We start from the raw sequence: 13881 nt of genomic DNA, 5'->3' as shown, positions 1-13881 counted from the left end.
GCCAATAAAAAAGAACAACAACAACAAGTCTGTATTCATTGCTTTCTTAACAGTTATATCCTTGTCTGTTTCTTCTCGCTTACTTAATTGGCAAAGGCTGCTTCTTCATTGCAGATTAAGTGAACAACGGAATAGAATGTCTTCTTTCTGTTGGCATTTAATCCTTTCAGTATAATATTATTGCATTAACGTTTCAATGTAGCATTATATTCGCTTATTATTCAGGTCTGTTGTAGGAAGCTCAAACGTATGAGATGCAAGTTCGGTTGCTAACCACAAAAGCAGGAATCGAACTTACGACGGGATGTAGGAATGTAACCGGAAACGTTTTCTGTGGGACAATCCCGTTGTAGTTCGGGCTTCAGCCGCTTGAAGCCACTTGATGCAATCCTCAGGCATCAGCCTGCCGATCAGCGTCATCTTACTGGCAACTGGTGCATGTTAATTTTGCAGTGCTTCTCCCATGTTCGTCGATTATTGCAATGGCTGAAACGAAGGAAAACTGGGCTTCTGTTTTGTACTTTAGAAGACTACGGTAGGAACAGTTTTCATGCTTTAAACAGCTTACAAGGACGTTGCAATGAGCAAAGCATAAGTTTACGAGTGGTTTTCTTGCTTCAGGAGTGGTCACTTGTCATTTGAAGATCAATCTCATTTAGGCCGACCGTCGACCTCTGGAACGAATGAAAACATTATCAAAATTCATGAACTGATACTGGAGAACCGTTACCGAAGAATTGACGACCTTGTGGATGTGACTGGTGTGTCCAGGAACGCCTGATAACGAATTTTGCGCCAGGGATTGCAAAGGAAGAGAGCTGTAGAAAAAGTGGTGCCTCTCTTGCTCACGGAAGAACAAAAACAGAATGCGTGTCGTAAACTGAAGGAACAGCTGGAAGTTGATCCGGACCTTTTCCCTAAGGTTATCGCTTCTGTCGAAAGCTGGTGCTACGGAATTTTCAGTTGTGGAAAAGGTGAAGAAAAAACACGAAGGCGTTAAATGGCGTCGCTTTGCAAGGGTTTCAGGACTGCTTCGAACTGTGGAAAACGGCGTCTGGAACGATGCGTTTCTTCAAATGGAGAATTCTGTGAACTCGATAAATCTAAGCGAATAAAATGATATTGGAAAATTTTGGGTTCGTTTGGGCACCCCCACGTAGTTCTGGCTTCGAACCCACTGCGCGTATTTAAAAAGGTATCTTCTGCTATAGTTCCGAATTGACCAAAGCTTTCGTGGCAGCGCCGGACGAACGACAATGTGCAGATGTGGATTTCACTAGTCTCTTAGTTAACTCAAGTCTTGTGACTCACTCAAAATATGAGGTCCTTCCTAAGTGAAATAGAGAATGTTTTCTAAAAAGGATATAATTACGTTAGATATTTTATTTCGGTGTTAATCTCTAATATTAGCACGGATTCCACTTTAGTTTTCTTGGACCCTAATAGGTTACACACGGGACAAGTAGAAACATGTCTTTATTAAGGGTGATATGAAGGACATTTCTATTTGACATGTTATTCGTAGTCAATATTTACTTAAATTTAGACTTGTTGTTACTCGTTTGAAATTCCATGTCGATGGATGGTTCAGTCTGTTCATTGTCCAATAGTCATATCTGGTTACCTTTGCAACAATACCCAATTTTGAAATTTACAAACCTCTTGAAATATGTTCTGTTTCTAATTGACAAAGGCAGAGGTAAAAACCATTATTTTGATGATGTTGCTTTCGTTTCTGCTTTTCAAGAGCCAAAAACGTTCCGATAGGACGTAACAATACATTTATTTCTTGACCTAAACATTGGATGTGTTGATTGTATCCTGTTTCAAAAGTATAATCAGTTAACCGAAAGTACTCTTTTTTTGTACTGCCAGACGATTCAATATCTGTTTCGCTTTCAATGTCTTTTGACAGTTATTTTGAATGAAAGATCATCTTATCCAGCCTCTCACTGCAATTGCGCTTAGGATGGGTATTTTGTTTAGATAGATTTTTAGGTATTTTGTTTAGATAGATTTAGATAGATTTTTAGTTATGGTCAGAAACATGCATGCCAATCATACCTAGACAATTATAGACAGTCTTAATATAATTTTTGTTGAAATTTCACACTTGTGTGAAACAGGAAAGTGTGTATTCATTAATCTAATACAAGTTCGAAGCCAATCTTTAGTAACATTTACGCAATCTTTATCCGAGATAATCTATTCAGTTTTTCTCACGCACACACACACACACACGCCCCCCCCCCCCACACACAAACACACACACCTCTATGTGTGTGCTCGTGCGTGTGTGTATATTTGTGTGTGCGTCTTTGTAATTGTCTCTTGTTGTTTGCCAAGTGCTTTTGTGAATCTTAGCTGGGATCGATACATACATAGATGTATACACACACACACACACACACACACACACACACACACATATATATATATATATATATATATATATATATATATATGTGTGTGTGTGTGTGTGTGTGTGTGTGTACACATATATATATATGTACACACACACATTTATATATATACATATACACGTACACTCCTAATATATGTATATATTCTCATTATATCTTCATGTGTGTAGGTATTTGTGTATAGTATCTAGTGCATGTGTGTTCTTGTATATGTACTTGTGCGTGGGTGCTTAGAATGTATTAGAGCGTATTTCTGTAAGGTTTGTCTTTAGTTTTGGACAAGTCATGTATAACTAATCCACTCTGTTTAATATATCTCATTATATTTTCCAGTTAGATCAATAAGTAGAGAAATATCGAGGGAAAAAAACAATCTGCGTGTGAATTAATCCAACCAAATAATAATTAGCATGTTCGTAGTATTTCGAAAACCATTCACTTATCCACATAGTATCAACCACTTAACTACAAAACCATTCAAATCGCTACGGTTTTGGTTTCGATACATTGCTTACAGGCTCCATGAAACTAATAACGTATTTGCAGTAATTTTCTAGTGACACGAAATCTTTTTACTTCCTTTGCTAAGGGGGGTTTCTTTCTCTGTCTCGTCTACACATTATTTAACCATTCTTCCGGACTATCGAATCTACTTTACAGATTTGGAGATCTACTTAGAAAATTGGTATTCCTCCTGTCTCTAATTAACTTTACAAGTAGATTTCTTCTTCAACATTATATTTTTTCCACTATCTAATTTAGTTCTATTGATGCATGCAATATCATGTGGTTAAGAAGTTCGCTCCACAATCATAAGTTTGCTTGTACGTTCGATTCCTCTGGGAAGTACTTTGAACAAATGTCGTCTTCTACAATCAGTCCGCCATTTACCAAATATTTTAAAAATCAAATTAGGCAAGAATTCCGACCAAACTAGTTGCGTGTGCGTGTATGTGTTTGCACGTACTTGAGTATGTTTGTGTCTGTGTGTCTGCGGGTTGATGGGTAGCTGATTTGTTGTGGGTGTATGTATGAGTGTGTGTGTACATAAATGCACACACAGACGTATAAACACGCAAATGTACACCCCCACATGCATATATAGACAGATAGGTTGGTAGCTATTTAGCATAGCCGTGACTGTGATACTAAATCTTTTATATGTTTAGGGCGGTATTTTGAGCTGTTGGGCGGTATTTTGAGCTGTTGGGCGATATTTTGAACAGTTGGGCGGTATTTTGAGCTGTTGGGCGATATTTTGAACAGTTGGTTGGTATTTTGAGCTGTTGGGCGATATTTTGAACAGTTGGTTGGTATTTTGAGCTGTTGGGCGGTATTTTGAACAGTTGGTTGGTATTTTGAGCTGTTGGGCGATATTTTGAACAGTTGGTTGGTATTTTGAGCTGTTGGGCGATATTTTGAACAGTTGGTTGGTATTTTGAGCTGTTGGGCGATATTTTGAACAGTTGGTTGGTATTTTGAGCTGTTGGGCGATATTTTGAACAGTTGGTTGGTATTTTGAGCTGTTGGGCGATATTTTGAACAGTTGGTTGGTATTTTGAGCTGTTGGGCGGTATTTTGAACAGTTGGTTGGTATTTTGAGCTGTTGGGCGATATTTTGAACAGTTGGTTGGTATTTTGAGCTGTTGGGCGATATTTTGAACAGTTGGTTGGTATTTTGAGCTGTTGGGCGATATTTTGAACAGTTGGTTGGTATTTTGAGCTGTTGGGCGGTATTTTGAGCAAATGCTTTCTGCTATGTATTCCGGTTGCAAAGTAACATTTTACTGAATTATAGTAGGCTGAAACTGTGCAGAACGCAGATCCATGTATGTATATGTGTGCATATATGTGTGCATATATGTGTGCATATATGTGTGCATATATGTGTGCGTATATGGATGTTTGTATGCAGGCACTGCTGTGTGAGAAGAATTTGCTTCCCAACCACATTCTTCCAGGTTCAGTCACACTGCGTGGCACCTTAGGCAAGTTTCTTCTACGGTAAACCCGGGCTGACCATAGCCTTGTGAGTGGATCTGGTAGACGGAAACTGAAAGAAGCCCGCCATATGTGCGTGTTTGTGTGTTTTGTGCCTCTGCTTGTTCTTCACCACCGTTTGACAACATTTGTTGGTGTATTTATGTCCACGTAACTTAGCGGTTCAGCGAAAGAGCTCGATGAAATAAGTATCAGGCTTAAAAACAATAAGTGCTGGAGTTGATTCATTCGACTAGAAATTCTTCACGTCGGTGCCCCAGCATGGCTTCCGGCTAATGACTAAAAAATGTAAAAGAAAACGGCTACAAAACATGTACGCATTTATATATACATGTACACATGCATATCTCTTACATACATACAAACACACAGACACATACACATACACACAGATGCATAGAATTGGTAACTAGTGCTCCTTTACTGATACCAAGGAATATGGTCAGGCCATTTGGAAATAAGAACTTATATTGAGAAATCTGATTGTTAGCACCGTTTATTCCATCTTGTTCGTCTAAGAGGTCTGTGTGTATGAGTACATGGATGTGCTTTGTGTTTGCGTGTCCACGTATGTGTGTGAGGTGTGTGCTTGTATGCGCGAGTATGGATCTATGTGTGTGAAACGTTTAGAATATTCCAGTTAGTTCAGAAATAAATATCTGTTATAAAAACTGTGTTAGAGGAAAAATTTAATCACGTCGGTTACATTTCTGCTTTCAAATCTATGTTAGCATAAAGTAATTACGACTACGTTGCTACACAATTTTAGGAAACATACTCTGTAGTAGAGACTAATCGCATGAATCAGATAAATTGCAGTTGTCACTTGTCTTCATCGAGTCAGCAGTTAAATTTGCTTCAGCACATAACTTGGCTGTCATAGGAAGGAAAAGTTCATATAGGATAATTACACAATAACTATTATATAACTAGATACAGAATAACTAAATAAAAACTGCGGGTTCGATACTGGCAGACATACCGTCCAACAGCTCTGTGATCAAATATACCGTCGGCCTATACAACAGCAAAAAGACACAAAAAAACAGCATTTGAATCCATCATGGTCTGATGGTTGTTATATAGCCTAAAGACTCAATAAAACTAATAAACTCTGTACAGTAATTTTTATGGTGAGATATATTTAGTTTGATTCTTTTGCTAAGAGATGGCTTTCCTGTCTGTCACCTGTAAATGTTTAAACCACTCTCACAGACCAGTTCTAAATATTTTGGTGAACTACTTCATAAAATTGGCATTTCTTCGGTCTCCAATTAATTCTTCAAGTAGGTTCTGCCTCAAGAATTTTCTTCCGCTAAGTAATTAGATGTTACAGATTCTAAAATCGTCTGAGCTGCTAGAAATAGAAGCAAAATCACCTCATTGTCAGTAAGAGCATCACAACAGAAAAATAAATATATGTAACACATTTCCTTACATCCACTTAAAAGAGAAAAACTTATTTAAATGTCAATTATTCCCAGTACATCTATGCTATCCAACATAGTAACAAAGAGAAAAAATAGCATATTATTCTCAAAGCATATCTGGTAAAGGAAATATAAACGACATTAAGCTCTAAATTATAGAATTAATGGTCGGCCAAGAAATGCCACGCCATAATGCATGCGACACTGATAATGACTAGAAAAGCTGAGCTAATATCTATTTGCAGATACATGATGAGATTATATTTTAAGAAGAACTCGAGGTCAAAACTTAATACACTCATAAACACGTACACACACGCGCACACACATACAAAAAGACGTACATATATAAATATATATGTATATATGTATATATTGTATATCCATACACATCCATATATATATATTGCATATATATATATATATATATATATATATATATATATATATATATATATATATATATATATATATATATATATATATATATATATATATATATATATATATATATATATATATATATATATATATATATATATATATATATATATATATATATGTATATATATATATATTATTTAGTTTAAAAGAGTTCCAACACTGTCTGTTTTTTTATGTTTTATTTATATTCCTGCAGAACCAATGTGGGGTATAGAATATGGAATATACAATATATAATATGATATACAATATACAATATAAAATAAAATAAAATAAAAATGGATGGCACCATGAAAGAAAGTATTGAATGTAGATGAAATATTGAGTGTTCAGTATAAAGGATCAAATATATAAATATATAAATATAAATATATAAAGCCTTTATATATTTATATTTATATATTTATATATTTGATCCTTTATATTGAACACTCAATATTTCATCTACATTCAATACTTTCTTTCATGGTGCCATCCATTTTTTAAAAATTTTATTTTATATTATATATTGTATATTAAATTATATATTGTATATTCCATATTCTATACCCCACATTGGTTCTGCAGGAATATAAATAAAACATAAAAAACAGACAGTGTTGGAACTCTTTTAAACTAAATAATATATTCCTCTATACACAATCATACAAAAAACCCCACCTTTTTTGTATTTACTTTTACTCGCATATATATATATATATATATATATATATATATACATAGAGAGAGAGAGAGAGAGAGAGAGGAGAATTCACAAAAAGAAAGCAACAGACGAAGACAGGTGGTGTAGACAACAGATGTATTAGTTTAACCTTCGGGAAGTGAAAAAAGTCTTTAATGTTTCGAGCCTACGCTCTTCCACGGAAAGGAACACAGAAATAAAAGAGGAGAGAAAATAAATAATGTGTAGTGACTAGCGATCTATCATGGCGAATGCCGGACAGAAGGGTCACACAGGTGAGCTAGGAAGAAGGAGAGATAATAAAGTAGTGGTGATCCCAAAAGGAAGGTGCGCGTGCGTATGAATAAGAGACTATGTATGTTCGTGTGGAAGAGGGCTGGTGACCTTAACGGGTGCGTGTGTGTATGTGTACGTGTGAAGTTGTGGGGCTGAGAAGTGGTCAGTGGTAGTGTGTGCGTGGTGGTGTGATGTGATGTAATTTGTTGTGTGGTATGGTGGTGTAAGTTGTAGTGGTGTGTGGTGTGGTGAGAATATCTATGTGAATTCCAAATACAACAAATCTCAGAATTAGACCTACTGGAAACAAGCACAGAAAAGCTAAGCGTGTGAAAACCCATGCTACGACTGCTGCTTTAGATATTCTTACTCATAAATGGCAAGAAAAAACCTCTCAATGGCAAAAACCCAAAGAGAGCTAATAATGCCGATGTTGACAAAGCTCTTATCCATAAATGGCTAGTGTCTTCTGGTTTAAAATCATAATCAGAAGTGTTTATCATAGTAGCCCAAGATCAATGCTTACCTACAAGGAAGCACCAGGCCAACATATTGAAGAATAGCAGTCGTTTATGTAAACATGTCGTTTATGTAAACAAGAAAATGAAACCATTGATCATGTTGTCACCATGTGCAGTTTTCTTGCGCCTACAGAGTATCTCAATAGGCATGACAGAGTAGCACAGTATATTCACTGGGTAATTTGCAAAAGCCTGGATCTGCCCCGTGATAAAATTGGTAGGAACCAACCTCCAGTGCTTAAAAATGGTCACATCTCACTCCTCTGGCACTTCATTATTCAAACTGAAAAAAATATAGATGCGAATAGGCCAGACATTATATTGAAAGACGTTAGACAAAAATCATTGATATGACTGTCCCAATCGATATAAACGTATCTGTCAAGACCTACCGAAAACTGAGCAAGTATAAAGATCTTGAAATAGAAATTGGCAAAATGTGGAACCTCAAGACAAAAACAACACTTGTTGACACATGTGCCCTAGGAATGATAGCAAAAGGGGCTGATTGCTACTTAGCTCAGAAACCAGTAAACGCCAAAATGGCAGAAATTCAAAAGATAGTGCACATGGGAACTGTCCATATCCGACGTAAAATGCTGTGTATGTAATCTCAAATTTTAAAACAAGCTTTTAATTTTCTCATGTGTTTTTAAACATTCTCTAGAACAATACTATGCGCAATACCAAATATATGACACCTTAGGCATAATACCAACTTGAACTTCTAACTTGTTGTCTCTTGAAGTCTCTGGGTGGGTGTTGGGGGTCAACTTGTACAAATACCAAGCAAAAGTCAATAATAAAAGCAAGGAAAACTAATACAAATAGCCACAAAACACGAGCAAAACAAAAAACTGTTTTCAGTATTTAAGGAAGCTGACAAATACAAACAAGAAATCAATCTACCTAACAAATACGAAGAAAAAGAAGAAGAAGAAACAACAAAAGCTATAAAACAAATGAAATCCAAACTAAAACTAGAACAGCAACGGACCATGATAAAACGATGGCAACAAAAGCCCCTACATGGTAAATACTGGGCTAAGCTAAATTCAAAAGAAATAGACAGAGAAAAATCCCAGCAATGGTTGAGAAGCTCAGGACTCAAAGCAGAGACTGAAGGATTTTTAATTGCTGCACAAGACCAAAGCCTCCCCACCAGAAATTACCAAAAACACATAATGAAAAGAAACATAACAAGTAACTGTAGAATATGTGGAGATGGACAAGAAACAATAAATCATATTATCTCTGGCTGCCCAGCCCTGGCTAAGAAGGAATATATTCACAGACATGACAGAGCTGGGACCTATATACACTGGAAGCTATGCCAACACTATTGAATAACAACAGAAAAAGATGGTATAGACACACGCCAGAAAAGGTCACAGAAAACGAGAAAGCAACCATACTCTGGGATATGCCAATACACACAGATAGAGAAATTAAGGCAAATAGACCAGATATAGTTGTCAAAGATCATGAAGAAAAAAAATGCTTTCTAATTGATGTATCAATACCAGCAGATGACAACGTTTCTTTAAAAGAAATGGAAAAACTTTCAAAATACAAAGACCTGGAAATAGAGATAACAAGAATGTGGAATCTAAAAACAGAAACAATTCCTATCATAGTAGGTGCCTTAGGTATAATAAAAAAATATTCAGACAAATACATAACAAAAACACCAGGACTTACAAATATATATAACATACAGAAAATTGCACTACTGGGTACTGCACACATTCTACGCAAAACACTTTCAATACAGTAAACATAAGAGCACCACAGCAAACCACAGCACATACCCAAGGCACACAGAGCTGCGCTCGGTAGTGAAGTGAAAGCACGTTATAAAAATAAAACTACTGAACAATAATAATAATAATAATAATAATAATAATAATAATAATAATAATAATAATAATAATAATAATAATAATAACATTAACTCTTAGATGCCCACCAGCTTGATCAGGTTGAAGGAAATGCGCCAACTGCTGCTGCAAAGAAAATAAAATTAATTGCAAAGACAAAAGCACATGAAAAATTAGCTAGCAGATGGGAACAGAAACCTCTGCATGGCAACTATGTGGCCCGTAGCAAACAAGCTGATGTCGACCAGAAACACACGCATCAATGGTTACGAAGCTCATGGCTAAAATCTGAGAGTGAAGGTTTCATATTGACTGCTCAAGACCAAAGTTTATTAACCCGGAACTACCAAGCCAATGTGATAATAAATGGAGCTGACCCAAAATGCCGATTCTGTAACGATACGATTGAAACTATAGACCACCTAATCTCAGGGCGTAGAGTCTTAGCACCTGTAGAATATAAAGCAAGACATAGACGGCCAGTATTTACACTGATGGAATCAATATGTCGGCATTATAAAATGAAATGCGCTGACAAATGGTATAAACACCATCCTGAAGCTGCGACTGAGGGAGAAAATGTATCGATTCTCTGGGACTTCCCCGTACATACCGACAAGGCTATAAAAGCTAATAAACCGGATATTATTATAAAAGATCAGGCAAAGAAGACGTGTTTATTAATTGACATGAGTATTCCCTGTGATCATAATATAGGGCCGAAAGAATTCGACAAGATCAGTAAATATAAAGACTTGCTAATAGAAATTGAAAAAAATGTGGCATCTCAAGGCGACTACCGTACCAGTGATTGTAGGATCTCTAGGAATGATAAAAAAAAGGTACTGAAACCTATTTGAAAATGATACCAGGCTTACCATCCCTACAGGAAGTGCAAAAATCGTGTTAACTGGAACGACTCATGTACTGAGAAGAGCATTATCGCTGTGAAAACAACATCAATTCATGAATTTTTTTTTTTGAAATACATATTTTACTTGTGAACTTGCGTGTGTAAACCGGGAATGCATACGAGTTTCTTTGCCCTAGGTGTACGGAAAACACTCGGCGAGAAATGGAAGAAAATTTGAAGAAAGAAGAAAAAAACAACAACATAATAATAATAATAATAATATAAAAGATGGGCTACAGCAAATATTGCGCTCAATACCACAGATTTGCTTGTCAGTTGCTGCCTTAATAACAACAACAACAACAACAACAACAGCAATAATAATCCTTTCTACCATAGGTACAAGGCCTGAAATTTGAGACGGAGTTATTCGGCTATATACGAAGAAAAAGCAGCGACGAAAGTTTTTATACAACAATAACTATATAACAATACATCATTATACTATTATACATACTCCTAATTAAAGCGACATTGACTCAAAAATGATGAGCTTACTCAGGCTAAAATCGAACTCACATATCAATGCTAACGTAGTTCCCTATAATATTTGTAAACAACCCGGAGGCTTGATAAGTTATAGAGAAAAAAAGACTATCGTTGTCGCTTTTTCTCCGTAACTTATCAAGCCGCCGAATTAGCGTTGATATGTCGGTTCGATTCTAGCCTGAATAAGGTCCTCATTTTTTAATAGTTTAGATAAAGTCACTTTAATTCGGAGTATATATATTATTATTATAATATATTATTACGTAGTTATTACTGAATAAAAAAAACTTTCCTAGTCTCTCTTTCTCCGTAGCTTGTCAAACCTCCGGTTCATTTTTACAAATATTATCCATCCATCCATCCATACATGCATACATGCATACATGCAAGCATGCATACATACATACATACATACACACACACACACACACACACACACACACACACACACATATATATATATATATACACACATACACACATTTATGTATGTATTCCTGTATACACACATATTTATGCGTTATAAATATTACTCTGCTATAATTGAAGATCTAAAATATATATTTTCTTTGTTTTACAGTTATCGATGGAATAATTTCCATGAATTTTAGACTCCGTGGAACAGGTAGGATGTTCAAAATAATTTTCTTTGACGAGAAGCTTGAGATTATGTTTAGTGCTCTTTTATTCAGAAATTCGTTAATGTTTTAAACAAAACCATTATTATACTGCACAGACACATGCTCGACCTCGTTTACAATTATTCTACTTATCTGCCCACACTCACATACACACAGAGACATAGAAAGATACAAACACGTACATACACACAGATATAGATTGATGGACCTCCGTTTGTCTCTACAATATGTATTCAATTATTCGTTCAACGAAATTACCTGTTCATTGAATCAATGCTCAATCCCATCGGTATTAACTTCGCTTTTTATCTTTTCGAAGTCGCTAAAAAACGTACGATCCAAGTCCGTGGTTTCGTGGAACTGGATGACCATGAAGATGAATACCCTTGCGTACTTTTCCGAGTTCAAATCCTGCTTAATAGCGAGGTGTTTCATACAGTATCTATCAGCCGGTTTCAATACGAAAGTGATTTCGCTTTCAATTTCGCGAATAACGCTACATCAGCAGCCAGGTTATTAGCATTAAATATTTCACCGCGTAGGCTACACCTGTTTCTAGCATTTTATAAGCCCTAAAAATTTTGACGACATACCATGTGATGCTATAAACTAAAGATTTTACTTTAAAATTATAATGTCACACTGCTCTTATTTGTCATTTATCAATATTTGTGAAGGAAAAAAGGTGGAAGCACGATTATATTTTTTTCTCTTCACCTACCTTTGTGTCACACCACTATAACGCTTCAGGGCAATATGGTGATTAGAATATGCTGAACTAAACATTACTTCATGTATGGCTGCATCTAAATTGCAAGACCTATTCAGCTGGTTTGTATTAGAATAGAATTTGTCCATGAATAGCGGGTTTCAGTAAAGCTGGAAGGCTGATGTGATATATTTTCCTTCATAATTGCCGTGCAGCATCTATCTATCTATCTATCTATCTATCTATCTATCTATCTATCTATCTATCTATCTATCTCTCGATCTGTCTGACTGTCTGTCTGTCTATCAGCCTATAAAGTCAAACACACACATATAAACATAGACAGGTACGTATATATATATATATATATATATATATATATATATATATATATATACACACACTTTTTGAGAGCTGGAAAAAATTATCACAATTGCAGCTTTAATAAAATGTATCTTATTCTACCTTTGGTATTCGAGTATTAATTTTTTCCACATTGTTTTGCAATTATGTGCTCACCCGTGTGTGTTTGTACAGGGCGTCCGAGAAAGATTTACCCACTGATATTTCTTACTTATTCAAACTAGACTTAATGTAGAATAATGAGATTTGGCATACACGTTCTAATGCAAATTGTCAGTCCATTGCAGTTACTATATTTCAAAACGACCATCTTTCGCCTTGATCGTAGCCTGAGTTCCATAAACGCCCTACCACCTCTTCATCCAACTTCATCCATGAAAACAGAGGAGCTTTCTTCAGATCTGACACATTTGAATAGGAGCGAGGAGAAACATAATTCTCTGAGAAGGACCAAATAGCGGAGTCCATGGCATTGATGTCTGGACATGCGGGAGGCCATGTCGTCTTGTCTCAAAACCCACTGAAATTCTGTTTGCAACACCTCTGTGGCAACCGGACGTTTGGCCTCGTCTTGAATGACGATGTAACGGTCACTAAATGTTTCTCATGCAGCATTTCCACATAAAGATCACTGATGACCTTGACGCCATCATCGAAGAAGATCAAGGGAACCTTGAACCCATCAGAGGGTTAGGCAACTGCGGCCTACACCACGAGTGAATCTGGCTTCTGACGGCCTAAACGACTCCTGCTAACTTCGGGCACGTCTCCTGTATTATGTGCATAAAGCCTGTAATTTTGCCTGTTGGGAACTGCTTCCACGGTGAAGATCTTCTCGTTGGACCAGATGAAAACTTAACAGCCGGTTTTATCTCAGCTAACGAGGTTTTACCTCTGTCGAGATGTTTCTTTTTGGTATCTTCTGAAATTAACTGCTGGAAATGTTTCCGGTAGGCAGTAAGATTTAAATCCTCTTTAAAAATCCTGTGCATTGACGATTTCAAAATATCAAGGTATTTTGAAGTTTTTCTTGCACTCTTGAGGGGATTTCAGTGCATTCACTTCTTCCTAACTTCAACAGGCTATTTGGTACGAATGGATCGTTTCCT

At 36.1% G+C, this 13881-nt stretch overlaps 1 protein-coding gene across 6 annotated transcripts in view; it reads left to right on the top strand.

Annotated features, from left to right (window-relative positions):
• Window positions 1-13881, top strand: part of LOC106872923 (G protein-coupled receptor dmsr-1-like) — a 477534-nt gene that overhangs the window by 98062 nt on the left and 365591 nt on the right. For 4 of the 6 annotated variants that reach the window (XM_089353535.1, XM_089353537.1, XM_089353533.1 and 1 more), the window contains one exon: window positions 11640-11684. The exons of the other annotated variants lie outside the window; for them this stretch is intronic. The gene's annotated coding sequence lies outside the window, so the exon portion shown is untranslated. The remainder of the gene's footprint in view (window positions 1-11639; window positions 11685-13881) is intronic. 6 annotated transcript variants of the gene reach the window in all.

This window comes from Octopus bimaculoides, chromosome 6 (assembly GCF_046866305.1).
Source record: "Octopus bimaculoides isolate indiv1 chromosome 6, ASM4686630v1, whole genome shotgun sequence".
NCBI classification, from domain to species: domain Eukaryota; kingdom Metazoa; phylum Mollusca; class Cephalopoda; order Octopoda; family Octopodidae; genus Octopus; species Octopus bimaculoides.
The sequence above is the reverse complement of the archived record's forward strand: the minus strand, read 5'-3'. Positions and strand labels throughout refer to the sequence as shown.